Consider the following 26,193-nt stretch of genomic DNA (forward strand, 5'->3'; position numbering starts at 1 on the left):
CTTAGGGCTTAGTTTTCCCGGTTGCATAGCTAGTAGAAATGTTTAGGTCGCGTAACCGATCGGAGGACACGAAGCTGCTCTTTATACCCCCTGATGCCCCTTGACCTCGACATTGCATTGTCTTATGGTGGTCAAAAAGCGTAAAAAGTTTGCCTCCCGATGCAACACGACTTCTGTTTCCTCATGTAAAAGGGCAAAAATTATGTCAATGGCTCAGTTTAACACAATAGACAAATTGTATTTGAAAAGTGGACCTGCTATACCTTATATAAATAGTATTAATGCACCGTTGTCTGTCTGCATATGGGACCAAGTCTATCCCAGCCCCCCCCCCCTTCCCCCTTAAGCTCAGAAAGTTGCACCTCTTTTTTACTCATAAGTGTCATTCAAGGAATGATTTTAATGGTCAATAGACATGCCTAAATGAAAACATGGAAAAAAAGTAAATAAATGCGACACCTAATTATGCGTTTGAAACGAAAGTTTCTTTGGTTTGTAAAATTGAAGTGCCTGAAGCAGCCCCTCTCCCTCTCCTACTCTTTGAAGGATAGTATTTTGGGTCCCTTTCGACTAGAAGTTATTTTGGGGTTATTTATTGCTCTTAAAGGATCACTTGACCATCTGACAGCCATAGGCAGTAAAATGATGCGTAAAAAAGAAAAATATATATCAAAATCCAAGTGAAAGGTCTGTTTTTGACATTGATGTCTTTGTACCAATCAATTTAGCTTTACTAGTCTAAAATGGTGCCAGATTTCGTCATTTTTTTATTATATTTCGTCCATTCTTCCCGAAGTCTCCCGAGCCCCTTTACATGCTTGAGTATAATCCAATCTTCTGAATTCTAAGTATATCTTAAACTATGCTTCTTGTTCGTTGAAACTTGTAAAACAGTCAAAATGCTTCTCAAAATTTTGGAAGAAATTTGTTTCAAACAGACAATATAGTTTTATTAATCTCACATGATACTAACTTTCACCAATGCTTTATTACTTATAAATATGCTGCAATCAATTTTTAGAAAATTAATTGCCTGAGCGAAACTTTCCGTTAAAGAATCTATTTAGCAGTCGCGGTTCTAGGCCTGTGCAGGGGGGGGGGAGCAGCTCCCCATCAATTTTTCTGACATATGACTTTAAAATCATTTTATTTTAGATTTTTACTGTCCTGTGGTATACTTTGCCTCCTAGGTTATGAGGCCTAAAACCGTAACTGCTATCTAGTTTTTCATCAAAAGCGCACATGATATTCTAGCCCAAAGAAAATAGGAAAGCAATAAAAAAATTATCCATACAGTTTGCTCTAGTCTTTAGGGGTCAGAATATTTTTAATCCTTCAAATGGTTATCATAAGCAAACATCGCTGAATTTTGGGTTCGTGTCAAAAACTACATTTATAACAGAAAACTGCAAAAACGATAACAATAAAAATAGAGATTTATTACCTGCACAGTTGTCAGATTATATACAAAAGATATGTTATCATCCTTCCATCTTCTTCTGTACGTAGTGAGTGTTTATGCTTCGCCAGGTCTGATGTTTTCCATTTCAATGAACTTGAACAGGCTGTCGCACCATCATTTCTTCGGCCAACTATGTGTAGGTAAACTCTTGGGATTATTGCAGGCCCCGCATATATTAGCAACTCTGATACCTAGTCATGCATACCAGCACCTGTATTGCTTTTAAGCCGTTTATTGCGTTCATGATTTATGATGGGCTGAAAGGCTCGCCTGGAGGAGCATCTGCTTTAGCTGTTTGACAGCAAGCCTGGGTAGAACGATTATCCAAAGATTCAGGCTGGCTGCTATTACCGAGAAGCGGAAGTGGTTCTTCTACTGTTCTTGACAAAAGCCTTCTTCAACAAGAAATATCATTCAACAAAAAATGAATAAAAGATCTAAAGCCGAACTGACAACTCATGACAAAAACAAAGGAAAGAATATAAAGACGACAAACGAGTCTATGGCCAGTAAATAAGACGAAGAGAAACAACAAAACTACAACGAATATTTCGCCCGTATTTAACAACCTGTCTTCAGTGTAAAAAAAAAAAGAACATAACAAAGAAATGTAAAAATAACTAAAATATATTAAGATAAAATATACAATACACAATTTTTACTAGAAAATGAAAATTTACTAGATGTTTTTTCTGAGAAATTGCCTACGGATTGTTCTGAGTACCCGGCTGACTGATTGAATTTCAAACAGCAGGCTGTACGAAAAGTATGGTTCAATCCCGCTTTCTAGGGCTATAATGAAAGAGAGATTGAGATGGTTAGAGCCCGTTCTCTGCATGAAGGATGACAGATTGCCGAAGACTGTCATTTTCGGCCATCCGTCTAGGGCTAAGTGGATAGGAGGTCGTCCTTATCTAGTGTGGGAGGATGTCATAAAGAATGATTTAAAGGAAATGAAAACTTCTTGAGGGTGTAATGAGGGAGGCTTTGAACTGATTGGGATGAAGGAGGAGCGTGCGTAGCTATGTTGGCGTCAGGCGGCTTGGAGCTGTGGTGAGTTGTTTGTAGTAGTAGTACTAGGTATTATTTTGTGTTATTTGTTGTTTTTTCATGGCCCAAAGTGGCTTTTGTTGTAATAAATACTTGTCTGTCTATATACTACGTGTACTGCTGGATGGCTTTACGTTGGAGATAATTGACTATAAAGACAAGGTCATGAGACTGGCATAGTTCAAATACCCAAATTGTTATAAACTGTTCGATTGAAGTCACTAAGAAAAACAGTTACATCATTGGCTTATCTTTGAAATTAAGGATAGCCTGTCACGTGAGTCATCTTACTGATATTACTACTTCTATAGGGCATAAAACTGTTAGTTTACCAAAGACTAACATAAAATGTAAAATATGGGTCCTTTGGAATGGATTTGACTCAATCAAACAGTTCGTGGTAACGAACTGTAGTAAGGAGCGACCCGGCTCAATAGTAAACGAAACTCTAAAAAACGGAATTTTGATGCTAAAATATACATCAAAAGAATCAGATTTTCATGCTAATTTTAAATATATAAGTTTCATCAAATTTAGTCTTTGTCATCAAAAGTTACAAGCCTGAAAAAATTCGCGTTATTCTAGAAAATAGGGGAAAACACGCCCTTAAGGCACAGAATCTTAACGAAAATCACACCATCGCATCCGGCGTATCAGAGAACTCTATAGCAAAATTTTCAAGCTCCTATCTAAAAAAATGTGGAATTTCGTATTTTTTGCCAGAAGACAAATCACGGGTGCGTGTTTATTTGTTTGTTTATTTTTTTTTCTTTTCCCCAGGGGTCATCGTATCGACCAAGGGGTCCTAGAATGTCGCAAGAGGGTTCATTCTAACGGAAATGAAAAGCTCTAGTGCTCTTTTTCAGTGACCAAAAAAATTGGAGGGCAACTAGGCCCCCTCCCACGCTCATTTTTTCTCCAAAGTCAACAGATCAAAATTTTGAGATAACCATTTTGTTCGGGATAGTCAAAAACCATAATAACTATGTCTTTGGGAATGACTTACTCCCCCAGAGTCCCTGGGGGAGGGGCTGCAAGTTACAAACTTCGACCAGTGTTTATATATAATAACTAGCTGTTGGGGTGGCGCGTCGCGCCACCCCAACACCTAGTTGGTGGGGGTGCTTCGCGCCCCCCAAGCCCCCCCCCCGCGCGCTTAAGTCGTTACGCGCCATTGTAGTTGTGTCCCTGTGTCCCACCTGGGAATATAGAAAGATATCTTTTTAACTACGTAAAACTTGCGAATATACAACATTCTTCGATGTCCCATTGTCTGTGCATATAAATAGATTGTCAGGTTTACCGACTCTTGAACATGCAACATAAAATTGTCCATGGGAAAAACAGTCCGTATTCAGATCTATACCTGATTATTCTAATCATTGCCCTTGAGCTTTGTTGATGGTGATTGCTAATCGAACATTCCCTATGCCCCCGTCGTCATTTATATATCCCCCTGTGCCCCCGGCATCCCCCTTGTAGGTGTGTCCCAGTCGCCATTTATATTCCCAGTATCCCGGTCGTCGTTTGTGTCCCAGTCTGTAATTTCTCTTTGAGCGTCCCAGTCGTCATTTATATTCCCTGTGTCCCGGTGTCCCGGTCGTCATTTGTGTCCCGGTGTCTCGGTCTGTAATTTATCTTTGAGTGTCCCGGTCGTCATTTATATCTCCCGGTCGTTATTTGTGTCCCAGTATCCCAGTCTGTAATTTCTCTTTGAGTGTCCCGGTCGTCATTTATATTCCCTGTGTCCCGGTTTTTAGTTTTCTTTTTCTCCTTTATTTTTCAGTTTTTTCTTTTTTAGTTTTTTTTTTCAGTTTTTAGTTTTTTTTTAGTTTTTTTTATACTAGTTTTTGTTTTTTTTATTAGTTTTTGTTTTTTTTTCTTTTTAGTTTTTTTTTAGTTTTTACCTTTTTTTTAGTTTTTTTTTAGTTTTTTTTTCTTTTTTAGTTTTTTACCTTTTTTAGTTTTTTTTTAGTTTTTAGCTTTTTTAGTTTTGTTTTAGTATTTTCTTTTTAGTTTTTTTTTGTAGTTTTTACCTTTTTTTTCTTCTTTTGTATAAATGCTAAATCCAAGGTTCGAACCTGGAACCTCTCGGACCTGGAACCTGGAACATAACGCTTTACCAGCTCAGCTACTTCGGCTTGAACACATTCGTTTTTGAATTTGTATATGATGAAATAATTCATACGTCATATAATGACGTCACTCGACAGACAGACAACTTATTTTTATATATATAATATATGTATATACTAGTTGGTGGGGGCGCTTCGCGCATACAACACTCTTCGAGGTCCCATTGTCTGTGCATATAAATAGATTTTCAGGTTTACCGACTCTTGAACATGCAAAATAAAATTGTCCATGGGAAAACAATCCGTATTCAGATCTATACCTCATTATTCTAATGATTGCCCTTGAGCTTTGTTGATGGTGATTGCTAATCGAACATTCCCTATGTCCCCGTCGTCATTTATATATCTCCCTGTGCCCCCGGCATCCCCGTTGTATTCGTGTCCCTGTGTCCCGGTCGTCATATATATTCCGTGTGTCCCGGTCGTCATTTGTGTCCCGGTGTCCCGGTCGTCATTTGTGTCCCGGTCTGTAATTTATCTTTGAGTGTCCCAGTCGTCATTTATATCTCCCGGTCGTTATTTGTGTCCCAGTGTCGCAGTCTGTTATTTCTCTTTGAGTGTCCCGGTTGTCATTTATATTCCCTGTGTCCCGGCTTTTAGTTTTTTTTTCTACTTTATTTTTCTGTTTTTTCCTTTTTTTAGTTTTTTTTTATTTTTCAGTTTTTAGTTTTTTCAGTTTTTTTATTAGTATTTAGTTTTTTTTTCTTTTTCAGTTTTTAGTTTTTTAGTTTTTTTATTAGTTTTTAGTTTTTTTTTTCTTTTTAGTTTTTTTTTGTAGTTTTTACCTTTTTTTAGTTTTTTTTTAGTTTTTTTTTCTTTTTTGGTTTTTAGTTTTTTACCTTTTTTTTAGTTTTTGTTTAGTTTTTTACCTTTTTTATTTTTTTTTCTTCTTTTGCATTAATGCTAAAGCCAAGGTTCGAACCTGGAACCTCTCGGACTTAGAACCTGGAACATAACGCTTTACCAACTCAGCTACTTCGGCTTGAATACATTCGTTTTGAGCAGCTTCCTCGGCTGTTGCCATTGTAGGTTCTTCAGTCATTTTACAATTAGTAATTTCTCTTTCAACGATCTTCTTACAATTAAAAATTTGTCTTTGAACGATTTTCTTAAATACCTGTGTCCTGGTCGTCATTTATATTCCCTATGTCCCGGTCGTCATTTGTGTCCCGGTATCCCAGTCTGTAATTTCTCTTTGAGTGTCCCGGTCGTCATTTATATTCTTTGTGTCCCGATCGTCATTTGTGTCCCGGCGTCCCGGTCTGTAATTTATCTTTGAGTGTCCCGGTCGTCATTTATATCTCCCGGTCGTTATTTGTGTCCCAGTGTCCCACTGTAATTTCTCTTTGAGTGTCCCGGTCGTCATTTATATTCCCTGTGTCCCGGCTTTTAGTTTTCTTTTTCTCCTTTATTTTTCAGTTTTTTTCCTTTTTTTAGTTTTTTTTTCTTTTTCCGTTTTTAGTTTTTTATTAGTTTTTAGTTTTTTTTCTTTTTAGTTTTTTTTGTAGTTTTTACCTTTTTTTAGTTTTTTTAGTGTTTTTTTCTTTTTTAGTTTTTAGTTTTTTACCTTTTTTTAGTTTTTTTTAGTTTTTTAGCTTTTTCAGTTTTTTTAGTATTTTCTTTTTATTTTTTTTGTAGTTTTTACCTTTTTTTTGTTTTTTTTTCTTCTTTTGTATTAATGCTAAAGCCAAGGTTCGAACCCGGAACCTCTCGGACCTAGAACCTGGAACATAACGCTTTACCAACTCAGCTACTTCGGCTTGAATACATTCGTTTTGAGCAGCTTCCTCGGCTGTTGCCATTATAGGTTCTCCAGTCATTTTACAATTAAAATTTCTCTTTCAACAATCTTCTTACAATTAAAAATTTGTCTTTGAACGATTTTCTTAAATACCTGTGTCCTGGTCGTCATTTATATTCCCTGTGTCCCGGTCGTCATTTGTGTCCCTGTATCCCAGTCTGTAATTTCTTTTTGAGTGTCCCGGTCGTCATTTATATTCCCTCTGTCCCGGTCGTCATTTGTGTCCCGGTCTGTAATTTCTCTTAGAGTGTTCTTTCTTTTTCTTTTTTTTTTTAGTTTTTTACCTTTTTTCTTTTTTCGGTTTTCTTTTTCTTCTTTATTTTTCAGCGTCACTATGAAATACATATCGCCGAACCTTTGTTTTTTTAACTAAAATCTGGTAGGCATTGATGACCTTATTCAAGTCAAAATCCCAAACCCAATCATCATCGCTATCATTTTCAGTTTTTATATGTTTTGACTCTCGCTGTCCAGGTGGATTTTCATCTAACTGTGCGGTTTTGCGTCCTTTAGCCACAAGCCTGTTTTCTTGCTGTTCTTGTGATTCCTCGGAACGCTTTCTTTTCTTACTTTCTCTATCAGCCGCAAGCCTGTTTTCTTGCTGTTCTTGTGATTCCTCGGCACGCTTTCTATTCTCACTTTCTCTATCAGCCGCAAGTTTTTTGGCATAGACCCTTTGAGCAGCTTCCTCGGCTGTTGCCATTGTAGGTTCTTCAGTCATTTTACAATTAAACATTTTTCCGTCCACGATCTTTTTACAATCAAAAATTTGTCTTTGAACGATTTTCTTAAATACTATTAATGACGTCATCGTCATAACAAACATGACGACTACCAACTTCATGACGACATGATGACATTGTCTGTGTGTTTGTGTATCGAGTGACGTCATGTTTGTGTGTCGACTGACGTCATGTTTGTCGACTGACGAAATTACAGACCGGGACATCGGGACACAAATGACGACTGGGACATAGGGAATATAAATGACGACCGGGACACTCAAAGAGAAAGCGACCGGGACACAAGGAATGTTCGATTAGCAATCACCATCAACAAAGCACCGGGACACAGGGAATATAAATGACGACCAGGACACTCGAAGAGAAATTACAGACCGGGACACCGGAACACAAATGACGACCGGGACAAAAATGACGACCGGGACACAGGGAATATAAATGACGACCGCGACACTCAAACAGAAATTACAGACTGGGACACCAGGACACAAATGACGACCGGGACACAGGGAAACAACAACTACGGGGATGCCGGGGGGCACATGGGGATATATAAATGACGACAGGGACACAGGGAATGTTCGATTAGCAATCACCATCAACAAAGCTCAAGGGCAATCATTAGAATAATGAGGTATAGATCTGAATACAGATTGTTTTTCCCATGGACAATTATATATAACTACAATGGCGCGTAACTAATAAGGCGCGAAACGACTTACAAGCGCGGGGGGCTTGGGGGAGGGGGCGCGAAGCGCCCCCATCAACTAGGTGTTGGGGTGGCGCGAAGCGCCACTCCAACACCTAGTACATAATAAAAATAAAAGAATATAAAAGTTTGTTACGTAAGTTAATTCTTAAGTTACGTATATTTTTACTAATAAAAAAATTCGTTAAAGTTAAAATTTATAGTTGCCTTTTTATGTAACCGAAAAATTGCATGGCAACTAGGCCTCCTTCCCCATCCCTTATTTATCAAAATCGTCTGATCAAAACTAAGAGAAAGCCATTTAGCCAAAAAAGGAATTAATATACAAATTTCGTTTTAATAATTTATGCGTGGAGAGCCAAAATCAAACATGCATTAATTCAAAAATGTTCAGAAATTACATAAAAAAAAATAGTTTTTTTAACTGAAAATAAGGAGCGACATTAAAACTTAAAACGAACAGAAATTACTCCGTATATGAAATGGGTTGTCCCCTCCGCAATCCCTCGCTCTTTACGCTAAAGTTTGACTCTTTGCCAGAATTCTGCTTTTTAAAACAATTAAAAGCTTTAGCGTAAAGAGCGAGGGATTGCGGAGGGGACAACCCATTTTATATACGGAGTAATTTCTGTTCGTTTTAAGTTTTAATGTCGCTCCTTACTTTCAGTTAAAAAAAGTAGTTTTCTTATGTAATTAACTAAAGAAATTCATTTAATTCTTTTGATATTAAAAACGACAAAATTAATTAAACTGAGCCGTTACTGGTAAATTCAAGGGCTTACTATCCAATACCATTTGTGTGTCAAAACTATTCAACATTATCCAATACATTCCTGTCAGCTTAATTATAGTTGTACAAATGCTTCTTACAGCAAGACAATATAAGAAACAATTATTTTTTAGGTTATAAGGTAAGGAAGAGACGGATATTACTTAATTATTGATAACATTAAAGTAGTCGGTAAAAATCACCGGTAGTAAGTAAATTCTGATATCCCCCTCCAAAATTTTTTGGCTTATGACGTTCCCCCGCATATTATACAAGAGAAAACTTAAAAAATCTGTCAATTCTAATATATACTAAAAACACACATCGAATATACTTTTTTTTCAAAGAAGCTGGTGGAATGAGGACCTACTCAAATTTTAGTTTAATTGGGTAATTTGTAATTAGTGTAATTTAGTAATTAGTGTAGATAGTGTAATTTAGTGTAATTTTAATGTAACATTGGGTCAAACATAGCACACTCCGTTTTGGCTAATTGGCATTGTATTCCATTATATTGTCTTGGGCAAAGCAGATCTAAGATTATGGGGCTTTTAAATTAAGCAAGGTATGAGGATTTTTGACAAAGGCAGGCTTACTAAAAGATAATATTAGCTGTACACAGAAATCATCTTAGTGTATTCCACCTTAAAATTTTCTGCTCTTTATTGAAGAGCCACCAGACTTAAAAATAACAGTACAATAGGGACAAATCCTTTTGTTTGACGAGGAAACAACAACAAAAAGTCTCTGTTTATATTTACAGTGGCCGTCTTCATCAGATAAACTAAAATAATACAAATAAACATGGACACTTATGCAAAACAAAAATCAACTGCATGTTGTTTAACGCTCTTATTTTTTTCAAAGCAGTTAAAGATGCGAATCTTTTTCATTTCCTAGTTTCCGGCCCATTGACTTGGTTTTCATATGAAGGTTTGTTATCAGGTAAACAAAGGTCAGTGGTATAGAGAGAAACAAAAGTTACTTTATTTCACTGCAGTAAATTATCTTAAATTGAATTTAAGCCAAATTCACCAGCATCTCTTTCAAGGCCAGGTTTTTAGATAAGATTTTTATTTTTTAATGTCAAGTGTTTCTCTAAAAACTTGTTTTAAGCTCCAATCCTTAGGAATCAGAGAGATCTTCGAACATTATTAAGGGTCCAGGAATTTTTTTTTATTTATTTTTTTTTTTTTACATCAGTGCCATATGACAAGTTATAAATACAAAGGACTAAAGGTGTAAACAACTTTACAAAAACTTCGTTTGGGAAGTTTTCGTTGCTTAAGTGATAACTGGCAATTTCCCCTCCAAGATCTCATTTTGACCCTCCCCCGCTGAAATTTAGTTTCTTCCAAAATCTTGTCAAAATTAAGATAAACCTATATTATTGAAGCATCAACAGAAACAAGTCAGTTTTTTCGATTGTACATTTTCCTCAATAGTCTATAAAGTGTCTTTATAACACTAAATAATACCCTTATGGTACCAAATGGCTTAGTTTTTAGTTTTTACTTTCATTTTCACTTGATTTGGGAAAATTGGCTCCAACTTTGCCCCCCCCCCACAGATTTTGACGAAATTAAGCCACTGCTGGGGGGGAGGGTTGAGTTAAATTTGAAGCTAATTTTCCAAAATAAAGTGATAGTGTCAGCAAACAATGAGCCATATAGTACCATAAAGGTAGAGATATACTAAAGTACTAAAGAAAACTGCTCCGTTTCTATAGATGAATGAATTATGCTGACTTATATGAATTTTTATAATATTTTTAAAGAAAGTAGATTTTACCTGGGGTGCAAACTGGGGTCAGGGAAGAGGAATATACTGAGGTCTGAGAGCTGCAGTCTCCCCCGCCCGCCTTCGCCTCATAGCGAATTTCGCCCCTGCTGAAAACAACTGTATTTGTCATCAGACTTATCAATTACCGCTAATTTTTGCAAGTGTTACGAAATTTTTGCACGAAAATACAACAATAAGAACCAGAGAAGTTATAAATTTTAGATTTTTTCTCATTTTGTTTGAGCTCTTGGTAAATATTTTGCCGTTCATACGATTGACTTACCAATAAAGTGAAGATACCGCTCAATGCCTTTTTTTATGTTTTTACGACTAAAATAGTCGCTTCTATCGCAATTTCAAATTTAAGCACTTTTTTACCTAACATAACTAACCCGGTAAAAATTTCGCAGTTCATATAAGTGATTCGCCCATAAAGTGAACGTACAACTTGATGCATTTTTTATATTCTTTACGAATATAATAATTATTTCTATTGCAAATTCAAATATAAGCAATTTTTGCGCTCCTAAAAATGACAAGTTTTCAATTAAAGTATGAGTTATTGGTCGTTTTCAATAAAATAATACTACATTTTTTCAGCGCCGTTTTCTCGGTCGTTTTTAACAAAATAACACTACGTTTTCTCTGTGCCAAAATTATTTATAGTTAGGTTAGGTTGATGGTAAATAGTTCGCAGTTCATATAATTGACTTACAAATAAAGCAAACATACCACTCGATGCCTTTTTTTATGTTCTTTACTAATATAATAGTTGCTTCTATCTCAAATTAAAATTTAAGCATTTTTTTCTACCTAACCTAATTAAGCCAACCTAACCTAAATATAAATAATTTTTGCACTTAGAAAACGTAGCATTATTTTGTTGGAAACGACCGAGAACTCATACATTAATTGAAAATTCGTCATTTTTAAGAGCTCAAAAGCGCTCAAATTTGTAATAGAAGCGATTATTATATTCGTAAATAACAAAAAAAGGCATCAAGTGGTGTGCTCACTTTGTTGGTAAGTCAATTATATGAACTGCGAAATATTTACCGAATTCAGATTGTATCTACAAGCTGGATCCTGCTGTGATTGCATATTATGACTAGCTTTTGACTAGCAATTTTCGCTTATTGATTTTCGACTTTCATCAGCTTAGCAACTTTACCGGCGAAGCGGGAAAATTCAAATGAAAATAAACATGTGATTTAGAATGAAGCAATTTATATGTCTGTTAAACACATTGACGTATTGATTAGAAAATCGATGTAAGTTTTAAAAAGTAATTTATGGGATTCTCAAGCTTAATATGGTGTTTTGTTTGGTGACTGCAATTTCAATGATTGCACATAGACCAAAGGAGTATCAGCATACGGGGTTTTGGTACCTTTTTCCTTCTTTTCGCCACATGTTCATATAATTTTAATGAACTTGAAATAATTATATGTTAGGTGACTAAGCTCTTCAGAAATTGACATAGATTAACAGGAGAGTGGGCCTTGAAAGTAGGCATAGTTTAGGGTTAAAGTTCATTATAGGCCTAGGGTAGAAAACAGATAAGAAAAATGAATAAGATTGCCTTCTCTGTTCAGTGCTCTGTGAAAATAGTACAATCCCTGATACTTAATAATGAACCAGCAGTTATCCTAAGGCTTGTTATAGTCTAACCTATATCAGAAATATCCCAAGATATGCTGTAGTTTATTTAATCTATTATTATACTAAGTATATTTAAAACTCTGTTAAAAAGAATACAGAGCTTTAAAGGCATAGAATAGTGACTCTCCAGAAGGAGACATCAACACTTTGGCAGGTTAGTCCATCAGGCTGATTAGACAGTAACTGTTACATTTGACTTTGGACCCTTTGTATACAGAGGAACTATTGTAACAGAAAACCATGTTTTCAGAAAATGTTCCTTGTGCCAGACAGCTATAGTAATTCTGTGGTAGAGTTTTGTTATGACTGCTGAGTAAACTTTCAGGAGTTCTGCTTGCAATCCATCTGGTCCAGGAAATTTATTTTATTTGAGTCACTTCAAGGCAGCTTCATTTTTGCTTCTGAGTGGTGGTGGGCCTGGTTCAGAGGGGGACATGTTTAAATTCCTAAAAACAGCAGGGTCAGGATTGATTGGAGGGGGGGGCTCAACTTTTTTGGAAAATGTTGTTTCCACTTCTCTTATTCCTGTTGTGTTGTTGATTAGAGTCATATCCTTATCCATGAGTACATTGTTAACAGTAGTTCTGTGCCTAGACAGCTCTCATATTCTTTTGTACATAGCAGGGGTATTGGCTTTTTGGAAGTTAAGCTTAGCCTACATTGGTCACATTTGTTACAAATGTACATGGTTAGGCTGTATTTGATCTTCTTTTCTGTTAGATGCTTAAAATGCTTATTTCTCAGAAGACAATAGAACTTTCTTTAAGGAAGAGACAAATGACTGATAAACACTCTGCTTCTTTTAACGCACTCCGCCAAGAATGTCACAAATCTGCTAAGCCAGAAAAACAAGCATATTGGTCTAATGTAGCCTGTGAAATGGAAAAAGCTGCTGCATGCAATGATTCATGGAAACTCTACCAGCTCCTAGGAGAATCAACCGGGAAAAAGAAGCAAAGATCTACCCCCACGCTACTTAGTAAGGACAACAAGCTTCTCACAAGCAAAGAAGATTGCATAGAACAATGGCGTGCACACTTCCAGAAGCTTCTTCACCCATCAGAAAATGACCACAGCCAACCCATTCCATCCCACAGCAGTTCTGAGTCACCATTCGTGTATGAGGATTGCAATATTGCCCCTCCAAGCAGAGAAGAAATTATTCATGCTGTAAAACTATTAAAAAATGATAAAAGCCCTGGCATTGACAAATTACCAGCTGAACTTCTCAAAACCCTTCCAGAAGCGGCTATCAATGAGCTCCACAACTTACTCATGGATGTCTGGGTCAACAAATACATTCCTGAAGAGTGGAGGACCTCCATAATAATTCCTGTATTTAAGAAAGGGGATTGAGTCGATTGTAAAAATTATAGAGGAATTTCCCTGATACCCATTTCTGCAAAAGTTTTCACAATATTAGTATTAAATAGGTTCAGAAATATTAGAAATGATTAGACGAGGCCAAATCAAGCAGGATTCAGACCTGGTATGGGATGCTGCAATCATATTTTTAGCCTGAGACAGATCCTGGAACACCGCCTTATACACCAGCAGGAAACAATACAAGTCTTTATTGACTTTGTAACGGCTTTTGACTCGGTAAAGAGAATTGCCATCTGGGATGCAATGAGGGATGATGGAGTGCTTGAAAAGATAGTCCGTCTAATTAAGGCATATTACATGGGAACAAGGGCATTTGTAAGAGCTGATGGAGAAATCTCAAAAGAAATATCAATTGACAAAGGAGTGCGACAGGGTTGTGCCTTATTGCCTATTTTATTTAACTTTGTCATTGACCAGATCATGAAGACTCTTGACAAATACAAAGGTGTGACAGTCAGTCCAGCACTATCAATAACAGACCTTGATTACGCTGATGATTTGGATATCTTGGCTGAGTCAATAATAGAAGCACAGCTCATGATAGATGACATTGCTGCTAGATCCCTTGCTACTGGACTAAAGATCAGCCAATCAAAAACAAAATCGATGCGCACCTCTGGGCTAGATGAAACTCCAATCACATTGAATGGCATCCCAATCGAGGACGTCCAGAATTTCAAATATCTAGGTTCCCTAATAAATCCCAAGGGTGAAGCTCTAAGCAAAATACAAAGCCGCATCTCCGCAGCCTGGGCAGCATTCATCCAACTTCGGAAGTGCCTCTGGCTACGAAATGAAATCTCCCTTTGAACAAAGCTCCAGATATATAACGCTTTGGTCCTCTCTGTGCTTCTTTATGGTTGCGAAACGTGGCCCCTCAGAGCTGGGGAAGCTAATAACCTGAATGTCTTCCACCACAAGTGTCTTTGCTGTATTCTTGGCCTGCGTCTCTCTGACCGCGTCCGTAACAATGTCATCAGAAGAAGATGTGGTGATATACCACTTGTCTCTGATGTTGTCAAAGCGAGACGTCTACGATGGTTTGGGCATACACTGCGCCGACTGGATGACTTGTTCAGCAAACAGTGCTTGAAATGCCAACCCCTTGTGCACTGGAAGAAGAAGCCTGGAGGACAAAAAAAGGCATGGTTATCAACAGTTAGAGCCAACCTTGAGCCAATGGGAGGTTTCAAGAAGCACGGGCACCAATGGAATAGACAATGGATCCAGTTGATTGAGGCAATCACACTTGAAAGAGAGCAATGGAGAGACGCATGTCGACAAATTCTGGATGCCACAATGGGCCTGGACAAGACTCGAACATGACCCAAGTACAAGTAAATAAGTAAGTAAAATGCTTATAAGTGTCTCTGCTTTCTGGGCCTTGCCTATTAGCCCAGCACACTTGTCTTTACACAGTTGAATGGTCTCATTGTTGATCCATGGCTTTTTGGAGCTTTTAGTTCTTCTAAGGACTGTTTTGACTGTCTGTATAAGGATCTTGGTGCTCTTGTCAACTAGGGCATCCTGGTCTATTTCCTGTGGACTCATTGAAGAATTCTCTCAGAGGTTTTTGAGAGCCAAATCAAGAATCATCCATTAACAGTTGCAAGAACAAATTCAACAAGCTCAGCTAGTGGATATATTCCAAATGTCTTAGTTGCTGGCAGAGAACCAAGAAATTTAATAAAAGCAATTTTGAGTAAAACAAACTTAACTAGTTGATAAATTCCATGTGTTTCAACTGCCAACTGAACATTGAAAATTTAATAAAAGCAGTTTTAAGTACAACAATCTCAGCTAGTTGATAAATTCCAAGTCTTTTAGTTACCAACTGGGTATAAAAAATCAATAAAAGCACTTTTGAGTACAACAATTTCAGCTAGTTTATAAATTCCAAGTCTTCTAGCTGCTGATGGAATAATAAAAATTTAATGAAGGCACTTTTAAGTACAACAAACTAAACTAGCTGTTAAATTCCATGTGTTTCCTTCTGGCTGAGTACCAAAAACTTAATAAGAGCACTTTTGTGTACAATAAACTCAGCTAGTTGGTAAATTCTAAGTGTAGAGTTACTAACTGGATAACAAAAATTTAACATCTTTTTTGAATGCAGCTAACTTAGCTAGTTGGTAGTTCTGAGTGTTTCAGTTACTAACTTAGAAACAAAAATTTAGTGAAAGCACTTTTGAGCACCAAAAACTTAGCTAGTGATAAATTCTGAGTATTTTAGTTGCTGACTGACTACCAAAAAAAAAAATTAGAAAAATTAACTAAAAAAATTAGTTGATATATTTCATGTGTTTTGTCTGATTACCAAAAATTTAATAAAAGCACTTGTGAGTAGAATAAACTCTGCTAGTTAGTAAATTTCAAGTGTTTTGGTTACCAGCTGGGTATAAAAAAATTAATAAAAGCACTTTTGAAGACTGCAAACTCAGCTAGTTGGTAAATTCTGTGTATTCTAGTGCTGTATTTAGTACAGCACTGTATACAGTGCTGATTAAGTAACAAAAATTTAATGAAAACACTTTTGAGTACAATAATAAATATTAAATATAATAATAATAATCCATAAATTCTGTGTATTTTACTTACAGACTGAGTAGCAAAAATTTCATCAACTAGTTGGTAAATTCTGAATGTTTTAGTTACTGACTCAGTATTAAAAATTTAATAAAAGCAGTTTTGAAAGCTAGTTGGTAATTTCCTTGTCCTCTAGTTACCCACTGGGTATGAAAAAATCTATTGAAACACTTTTGAGTACAACAGACTCAGCTAGTTGGTATATTTTGACTGTTTTACTTGCTGATTAAGTGTCGAAAATTTAATGAAAGCACTTTTGAGTTCAACTAACTCAGCTCTTTGATAAATTCCATGTGTTTTACTTGCTGGCTGAATACCAAAGATTTAATGAAAGCGCTTTTGAATACAAAAATCTCAGCTGGCTGGTAAATTTTGAGTCTTTTAGCTACTGACTGGATATCAAAAATTTAATAAAACCACTTTTGAGTACAACAAACTCAGCTAGCTGGTAAAATCTGACCGTTTTAGTTGCCAACTGAGTAAACAAAAATTAATGAAAGCACTCTTGACTACAACAAACTCAACTAATTGATAATTTCCATGTGTTTTAGTTGCTGACTAACTAACACTAATTTAATTAAAACACTTTTGACTGCAACAAGCTCAGATAGATGGTATAACAAGTATTTTGTTACCAAGTGGGATATAAAAATTCAATTTAGCACTTTTGAGCATGGCAAACCCAGTTAGATGATCAATTCTGAGTGTTATAATCATTGGCATGATACCAAAAAAGTTGCAGGATGAGTGCCAAAAATTTAATAAAGGCACCTTTGAGTACAACACAGCTAGTTGATAAATTTTTGTTTGTTTTACTTGCAGTAAAAGTACCAAAAATTTAATAAAAGTACTCTTGAAGACAGAAAACTCAGCTGGTTGGTAAATTCCAAGTATTATAGTTACCAACTGGATATCAGGCAATTTAATAAAAACACTTTTGATTACAAAAAAACTCAGCTAATTGATAAGTTAAGTGTTTTAGTTGCTGGCTGAATACCAAATATTTAATGAGAAGCAATTTTGAGTGCAATATGCTCAACTAGTTGGTAAATTCCGAGTGTTTTAGTTTCTGACTGAATATTAAAAATTTAAAGAAAGCACTTTTGAGTAAAACAAATTCAGTTAGTTGATAAATTCCACGTCTATAGTTACCAACTGGGTATAAAAATTAACAAAAGCACATTTGAGTACAATAAACCCAGCTAGTTGACAAATTGTAAATATTTTAGTTCCTAATTGAATATCAAGAATTTGATAAAATCACTTTTAAGTAGAACCAACTCAGCTAGTTGGTATAATCCAAATGCTTTTAGCTGCTGACTGAGTACAAAAAGTTTAATAAAGGCACTTTTGAGTAGAACAAACTCAGCTAGTTGATAGTTTCCAATGTCTTACCAATTAGATATCAAAAGTTTAAGAAAAGCTCTAGCTAGTTGATAAATTCCAATGTTTTACCAATTAGATATCAAAAGTCTAATAAAAACTTTTTTGACCACATCAAACTCACCTAATTGGTACATTCCAAGTGTTTTAGTTGCTGAATGAGTAACACAATTTTAATTAAATCACTTTTTAGTAGAAAAAAAATCATCTAATTGTTAAATTCTGTATGTTTCACTTGCTGGCTGAGTAAAAAATTCCATAAATGTACTTTTGAGTGGAACAAACTTAGCCGGTTGATAACTTCCAATTGCTTCAGTTACCAACTGGGTATAAGAAAAATAATAAAAGCACTTTTGAGCATACCAAACTCTGCTACTTGGTAAATTCTAAGTGCTTTGGTTGCTGACTGAGTAAAAAAATTAAAATTAAAGCACTTTGAGTAGAAAAGACTTAGCTACTTCACAAATTTGAAGTGTTTTCAGTTGTTGGCTGAGTACCAAAAATTTGATGAAAGTGCTTTTGAGTAAAGTAAACTCAGCTAGTGAGCGAATTCAGAATGTTTTAATCACTGACAGGATATCAATGTAAGACAGGATTTAATAAAAGTTCTTTTGACCACATCAAACTCATGGTATATCTCAAGTGTTTTAGTTGCTGAATGAGTAACACAATTTTAATCAAAACACTTTTGAGCCAGAAAAATTCAGCTAATTGATAAATTCTGTATGTTTCACATGCTGGCTGAGTAAAAGAATTCCATAAATGCACTTTTGAGTGCAACAAACTTAGCCAGTTGGTGACTTCCCAGCGTTTTAGTTAACAATTGGGTATAAAAAAAGTAATAAAAGTACTTTTGAGCATATCAAATTCTGTAAATTCCCAGTGCTTTAGTTTTAGTGCCGAATGCTTAGTGCTTTAGTGCCCTAGTGCTGGTACCTTTAGTGCCTAGTCCTAGTGCTGAGTAACAAAAATTTAATGAAAGCACTTTTGAGTAGAAAAAACTGAGCTACCTCATAAATTTGGAGTGTTTTCAGTTGCTGGCTGAGTACCAAAAATTTGATGAAAGCACTATTGAGTAGAGTAAACTCAGCTAGCTGCTAAATTCCGAATGTTTTAATCACTGACAGGATATCAAGAATTTAATAAAAGCACTTTTGAGCACAACAAACTCAGCTAGAGGATAAATCCCATTTGTTTTAGTTAAAGGGAGAGTACCAAAAATTTAATAAAAGTTCTTTTCTGTACAACAAAATTAGTTGACTAAACTAACTTAAACTGCTTTTAAATTAGGTTTGTTTCATTTGGGCTAGCGTGGCCAGCCATTGTAACCTAACCAAAAACTTCAATGTGTTTCTATTAAATTTTTGATATTCAGTCAGCAAGTAAAACACTTCAAAAGTTTTTTCTTTAAATTTTTGTAACTCAGTCAACATCTAAAACACTCAGAATTTACCAAGTAGCTGAGATTGATGTACTCTAAAGTGCATTTATTGATTTTTTTAAACCCAGTTTGTAGCCAAAATACTTGAAAGTTACCAACTAGCTGCTGAGTTTTTTGTACTCTAAAGTGCACTCATAAAATTTTTGGCACTCAGTCAGCAACTAGATACATTCAGATTTTACCTACTAGCTGAGTTGGTTGCACTCAAACTTGCTAGAACCAAATTTTGATATCCAGTCAGCAACTAAAACACTTGGAATCTGTCAACTAGATTGTTTTGTTGTACTAAACGTGCTTTTGTTAATTTTTTTTATCCAGTCAGTAACTAAAACACACGGGATTCATCAACTAGCTGAGTTTGTTATAGACAAAAGTGCTTTCATTAAATTTTTAATATTCAGTCAGAAACTAAAACACTCGGAATTTACCAACTAGTTGAGTCTGCTATACTCAAAAGCTCTTTTCATTAATTTTTTTGTTATTTATCAAGCAACTAAAACACTCGGAACTTGCCAATTATCTGGGTTTGTTGTGCTCAAAGTGTTTTTATAAATATTTTGGTACTCTTCCTGCAAGTAAAACATATGACATTTATCAACTAGCTGTGTTGTGCTCAAAAGTGCTTTATTAAGCACTCAGGATTTACCAGCTAGTTGAGCTTTTTGTGATGAAACGTGCTTTATTTATATTTTTGATGTCCATTCGACAACTAAAACACTGTCATTTGTCAAACACTAGAGTTTGTCAACTAGCTGTTTTTTGTGCTCAAATGTGCTTTTATTGATTATTTATGGCCAGATTGTAACTAAAACACACGGAATTTATCAACTAGCTGATTTTATTGTACTCAAAAGTGCTTTCATTAAATTTTTGTTATTTAATCAGCCACGAAAACACACGGAATTTATCAGTTAGGTGAGTTTTTTGTAGTCAAAAGTGCTTTCATCAAGTTTTTGTTACTCAGTCTGCAACTAAAACAGTCAGAGTTTAAAAACTAGCTGAACTCAAAAGTGTTCTTATTAAATTTTTTGATGCCCAGTCGATAACTAAAGAACTCGGTATTTACCAACTAGCTGAGTTTGCTGTACTCAAAAGTGCATTTATTAAGTTTTTTGATACCCAATTGGTAACTAAAACACATGGAATTTGTCAACCAGCTGAGTTTATTGTACTCAAAAGTGCTTCAGTTAAATTGTTGGTTCTCACCAGTAAGTAAAACACACGGAATTTATCAACTAGCTGAGTTTATTGTGCTCATAAGTGCTTTTATTATTTTTTTTTCTCAGACAGCAATTAAAACACTCAGAATTTACCAGTTAGCTGAGTTTGCTGTACTCAAAGTGCTTTTATTAAATTTTCGGTAGCCAGCCAGCAATTAAAACACAGAATTTATCAACTAGCTGCGTTTATTGTTTGCAGAAGTGCTTTCATTAAATTTTGTTTCTCAATCAGCAACTAGAATACTCGGAATCCCTAAAATAGCTGAGTTTGTTGTGCTCAAAAGGGCTTTTATTAAATTTTTCTATATCCAGTCAGTAAGTAAAACATTCGGAATTTATCAACTAGCTGAAATTCTTTTGCTCAAAAGTGCTTTTTTTAAACTTTTGATGTTCAGTCTGCAGTTAAACACGCGGAATTTATCAACTGAATTCTGTTGAAGGTTGAAGTTTCCCTCTTTCCTTCAGATTCTTGATGACGTCTTGGAAATAATCCAACTTTATTCATGTGAACTTGTCATTATGGATGACTTCAACCTTAATTTATGTAACCAGAGGTCATCCTCGTCCTGGGATTTTCTTTCAACAATGCTTGCTTGTGTAACATTACCTTCTGCACGCATTCCAACTCCCATAACTGACGCTTCTTTGCTTGATAATATTTTTCATCTTTGACCTTGGTGCAAAATTCTATATTGATGAGCGATATCTCAGACCGTTTTCCTGTTTTTTCCATGTATGATTTTTCTGATACATTGCCTAGGAGGAGCCAAGGAGCTGGTTTTTCCTCTTTAAAATTTAATGATCAGGGTTTGCATATTCTTAGGTCATGGTTGGTGGGTCATTCGTGGAGTATTTCTGAAAATGAATCTGACATAGATTCTTTGTTTAATTCGTTTTATGATTCTTTGAGAGAAGTTACCTTGGATACATGTGATGCACCCCGGTCGGATCTGGCATCGAAAAGAACAGCCACTTTGAATCCTTGGATGACTCCTGGACTCTTTAAAAGTTGGAGGAAGAAAAATAATGTTTGAAAGGCTTACAGGTCCTCTAAGCCATTTTTGCATAATTTTCGGCTTCAACTTCTCGAAACTTATAGAAGAGTATACAGTTTGCTTTGCTAAAAGGCTTAATCGTTATTTTATTATAGAAAAATTCTCTACATGCAGTAAAGACGATAGGAAGACATGACAAGTAATTAATTCTGTTATCAGGCCATCTTTTCTGCCTCCTTCTATTTCTTCAAGTGTTGTGATTAACGGCAAAAATGTAGAGGGTGAGCTAAAAGTCCAAGATACGTTTACTTCCTATTTAGCTAATATCAGCAAAACTACAGCCTCTTCTGTAACTCCTTCTTCTTCTCTACCTGATTTTAGGTCTTACCTTGGACTGCCTTGTCCTAGATCAATGGTATTGGAACCTGTCTCTGAAGCTGAAATAGCCAGAATTGTCAATGGTTTGAGGGGCTCATCATCCTCTGGCCCAGACCATATTCCGACTAAGGTTGTCAAGTTCATTCTTCCAGTCATCGTGTGTGCCTTCACAAGACTTGTCAATCTTTCTTTTGAAAATGGTGTCTTCTCAAGTGCTCTAAAGCGTGCTCGTGCTATTATCCTTTTTAAAGGTGGATCAAGGAATAATCCTGCAAATTATCGTTCCATATCTCTTTTATCAGTGCTTAGTAAAATTTCTGAAAAAGCTATGCTTTCTCTACTTCTTGATTTTCTTAATTCTTAACACTTTTTTTTCATGATTTTCAGTTTGGTTTTAGGACAAAGCACTCAACTGAGCATGCATGTGCAACTCTCTTGAATTATTTAAATTCAGCTCTTGACTCTGGTTTGATACCTGCTGCTCTTTTTCTTGATGTTCAAAAAGTATTTGACTCATTAACACACAAGATTCTTCTTTTGAAATTGTCCCATTTATGTATAAGAGGGAATGCTGATTTATGGTTTCTATCATATTTATCTGGTCGATCGATCTCGGTTGATCTGCACTTTTCTAACCCTTCTGGAATAGAGTTTGGTGTTCCACAAGGATCTGTCATTGAGCTTATACTCTTTTTAATCTGCGTCAATAACCTTATTAATGCGGTTAAAAATTTAAAACCTACCATTTTCTGTCGTCTTTATCAACCAGTATCCATCACTAATAGTGACAGGAGTTTGTCCTTACCAGATACACTTATTGCTTTTGCTGATGACAGTACTCTTTGCACAACTGGTAGAACTGAGTCTGATCTTCATTCAAGGATGATAGCCATTTTTGAAAGAGTTATCTAGTGATTTGATGTAAGTTAGCTTGCCTTAAATGTCAGACAGTCATGTTTTCTCATTTTCTCCAGAGTCTTGAAAGCTTGCCCCGACTTAAATGAAATACATGTATCAAGAGGTTCTCTAAGTAGACCTAAGGATTGTTACGTTCAATTCCTAGGCATTAAAATGAAAGTCTCCAGAAGTCTCGGAATCCTTAGTCGATTCTTAGAATCTTGTTCTGCAGCCTCGTTCAGTCTTATGTTTCATATTGTTCTGTTATTTTGATCTCAACTTTTTCCTCATCTCTGAAGCCTCTTTCAAAACAGTATGATAAAGCAAGGATTCTTATTCAGGAAACCAACCAATCTTTACTTAAACCCTTGCTTAATTTGAAATCTCTCTGTTTTCTTTCTTGTTCTTCTTTAATTTTTTACAGTTGCACGGCCATCTTCCTGCTGTCCTGTGTAATAATATATCTTTGGTTTCTGATCAGTCGTCTTATCATCTCCGCACTTCCAACAATTTACTGGTTCTTCATACTCCATCAGTGAGGTCTGACTTTGACCCTCTGACAGCTTGCAGCAGGATCTGGAACACGCTTCCAGAGTTTGTACGAAGCTGCCACTTGTTGGTATGTTCAGAAATTATGTTAGAGATTTTTTTTAGCTAGTAAATAAGTTTTTTTTCTGGTTTCCCTTGGAGTTTATGTCTCTGGATTGAGTTGGATATTTAATTTAGTTGGTGAAATCATGTGCTACCCCCTGACTAGCTTGTCATTTTTGGGGATTATTATGGTGGGCGACTCAATTTTGTTTGGATTTTGTTTATATTTTTTTTGTGTTGGTCTTTCCTGGCCATTGAGCTTTATGGGGGACATTGTTTTGAAGTAATTGTTTGTCTTTGAAACTTATTGTTAAATAAAGAACTACTTCAGTTTGTTGTACTCAAAATTGCTTTTGTTAAATTTTTTGGTTCCCAGCCAGCAATTAAAACACTCGGAATCGATCAATTAACTGAATTTGCAAAACTCAAATGTGCTTGTATTAAATTTTGTTGCTCAGTCAGCAACTAAAACCCTTGGGATTTATCCACTAGCTTAGTTTGTTGTATTCAAAAACGCTTTTATTAAATATTTTGTGTTCAGCCTGCAATTACAAAACACGAAATTTATCAACTTGCTGAGTTTGCTGTACTCGAAAGTGCTATCATTAAAGTTTTTCTACTCAATCACCAATCAGAACACTCGGAATATACCAACTAGCTGAGTTTGCTGTACTCAAAAGTGCATTCATTAAATATTTCTTACTAAGTCAGAAACTAAAAAAGTTGGAATATACCAACTAGCTCAGTTTGTTGTGCTCAAAAGTGTTTTTATTAATTTTTTTTATTCCAGTCGATAACCAAAGAATTCCGAACTTAACAACTTGCTGAAATTGTTGTACTCAAAAGTGATTTTATTAAATTTTTGGTATTCAGCCTGCAAGTACTTCAAACACACGGAATTTATCATCTTGATGTGTTTGTTTTGCTCAAAAGTGCATTCAGTCAGCAACTAAAACTATTAAATTTTTGATATTCAGTCAGCAGTGAAAACCACACGGAATTTATCAACTAGTTAAGTTTGTTGCACTCAAAATTGCTTTTGTTAAATTTTTTGGTTATCAGCCAGCAATTAAAACACTCGGGAGTGCTTTTATTAAAATTTTTATAACCAGTCTCTAACCAAAACACATGGAATTTATCTACTAGCTGACATTGTTATGCTCAAAGTGCTTTTAAATTTTTCTTACTCAGCCAGCAAGTAAAACAAACGGAATTTATTGATTAGTTGAGTTTGTTGTACTCAAAAGGGCTTTCATTCAACTTTTGTTACTTAATTAGCATCTAAAATACTTGGAATATACCAAATAGCTGAGTTTGTTGTACTCAGAAGTGCTTTTATTAAATTTGTTGATACCCAGTCGGTAATTAAAACATTCGGAATTTATCAACTAGGTATGTTGTTTTACTCGAAAGTCCCTTTATTAAATTTTTGGTACTTAACCAGCAAGTAAAGCACACGGAATTTATCAACTACTAGAGTTTGTTTTAATCGAAAGTTCTTTCTTTGAATTTGCAACTAAAACACTCGGAATATACCAACTAGCTGCGTTTGTTGTACGCAAAACTGCTTTTATTAAATTTTTTATACCAAATCAGTAACTAAAAGACCCAGAATTTACCAACAATCTGAGATTGTTGTACTCAAAAGTGCTTTCATTAATTTCTTTACTCAATCAAAACACTTGAAATATACCAACTAGCTGAGATTATTAAAGTCAGAAGTGCTTCTATTAAATTTTATGATATTCACTCGGTAACTTAAAGACTCGGAATTTACCAACTAGCTTAGATTGTTGTGCTCAAAAGTGGTTTCATTAAATCTTTGGTACTCAGCCTGCAAGTAAAACACACTTATAATTTACCAACTAGCTGAGTAAACGTGTACACAACGATCATCTGATTTTTAGGATGTATTTTTGTTTTGTATTTTTTTTTTAATAAGAATTTTTGATTTCTTAGGATCTACTTTTGTTCTGTAAGAACAGTTTTTGATTGTATAGGATGTATTTTCACTTTGTAAGAAATATTTTTTGCTTTGTAAGAAGTGCTTTTTGTTTTCTAAGAAGTATTTTGTATTTTGTAAGAATAATCTTTGATTATTTAGGATGTATTTTTGTTTTGTAAGAATTATTTCTGTTTTGTAATAAGTAATTATATTTTGTAATAAGAATTTTTGATTGTTTAGGATGTATTTATGTTTTCTAAGAATTATTTTTTGTTTCGAAAGAAGTATTTGGTATTCTGAAAGAAGAATTAGTGATTTTTTTGGATGTATTCTTGTTTTGTAAGTCCCAAATAATTTTGAGTTCAAAAAGAGGGTTAAGAAGTTTGGGTAGGGGTATTGGGGATCCCTCTGAGTTGGGACATTTATGATTTTAAATTCCCTCTAGAAGAATGCCACAGCAATTGATTGATTGGGGAACATTAGTTCGCTGGTTTACTTTACCAAGCACTTGTCATCAGAAAAAAAATGGGTAGCAGATTTGTTGCTTTTTGATTCAGTAAAATTCTGTCCGTGTCATAAAATGCGTCTGGTTCACTTTACCTTTTAGATTTAATTAAACCCAGATAAAAAAAAATATTCATATAATTTTCTTGGGATTACTGAATATTACGTATTATGATAACTGGTCATTCCTCTTATTTAGTGAAGGTTGAATATATTTAATCATATCCTGACCAGAATATATAGGTCATTCACAGGATCCAGTGAGGTGTATGGTATAATCATTAGAGCCATAGGCTGTATCTGTTAGCCCTGTTGAGGCTATGGCGATGGAATAAATTATGTAGTCGTAGTGATGGAATAAATTATGTATTCTCAAGAGTAATTAGGGCCATACTCCTTGAGGCAGACTAGCACTTGTGCCCATACCTTATGCATAATGGCTTGTTTGCATTATTGTGTGATGATTACTTGTGACCGTGTGATGTGATTGCATGTCAAATCTGGTTATATAATGTTGTGTTATCTTACCATGTCATGTGATGTGAACACACATAATATGGTCACATCATGTCATTGGATCCCATTTGAATTTATCAGTGGCAATGCCAACTTATGATCATCCCTTAGCTCATGATCTCAACCAAAATGACTAATATTAATTATAGTTAATTGTGGTGTTTCGATTTTTTTCCATGTTATGGACGGAATGACGTTTCTTAGTATTAGTTCCTTTATGTTGCTAGGTAACACGAAA

The 26,193-nt window shown here is 35.2% G+C and overlaps 1 protein-coding gene across 2 annotated transcripts in view; it reads left to right on the forward strand.

Moving 5' to 3' along the window:
- The first annotated feature begins 11,610 nt into the window (after positions 1-11,610).
- Positions 11,611-26,193, forward strand: part of LOC136036489 (tubby-related protein 3-like) — a 107,349-nt gene continuing 92,766 nt past the window's right edge. The window contains exon 1 of one of the 2 annotated variants that reach the window (XM_065718754.1): positions 11,611-11,722. The gene's annotated coding sequence lies outside the window, so the exon portion shown is untranslated. The remainder of the gene's footprint in view (positions 11,723-26,193) is intronic. The other variant, XM_065718755.1, reaches the window with a different exon arrangement.

This window comes from Artemia franciscana, chromosome 15 (assembly GCF_032884065.1).
Source record: "Artemia franciscana chromosome 15, ASM3288406v1, whole genome shotgun sequence".
Lineage (NCBI taxonomy): Eukaryota > Metazoa > Arthropoda > Branchiopoda > Anostraca > Artemiidae > Artemia > Artemia franciscana.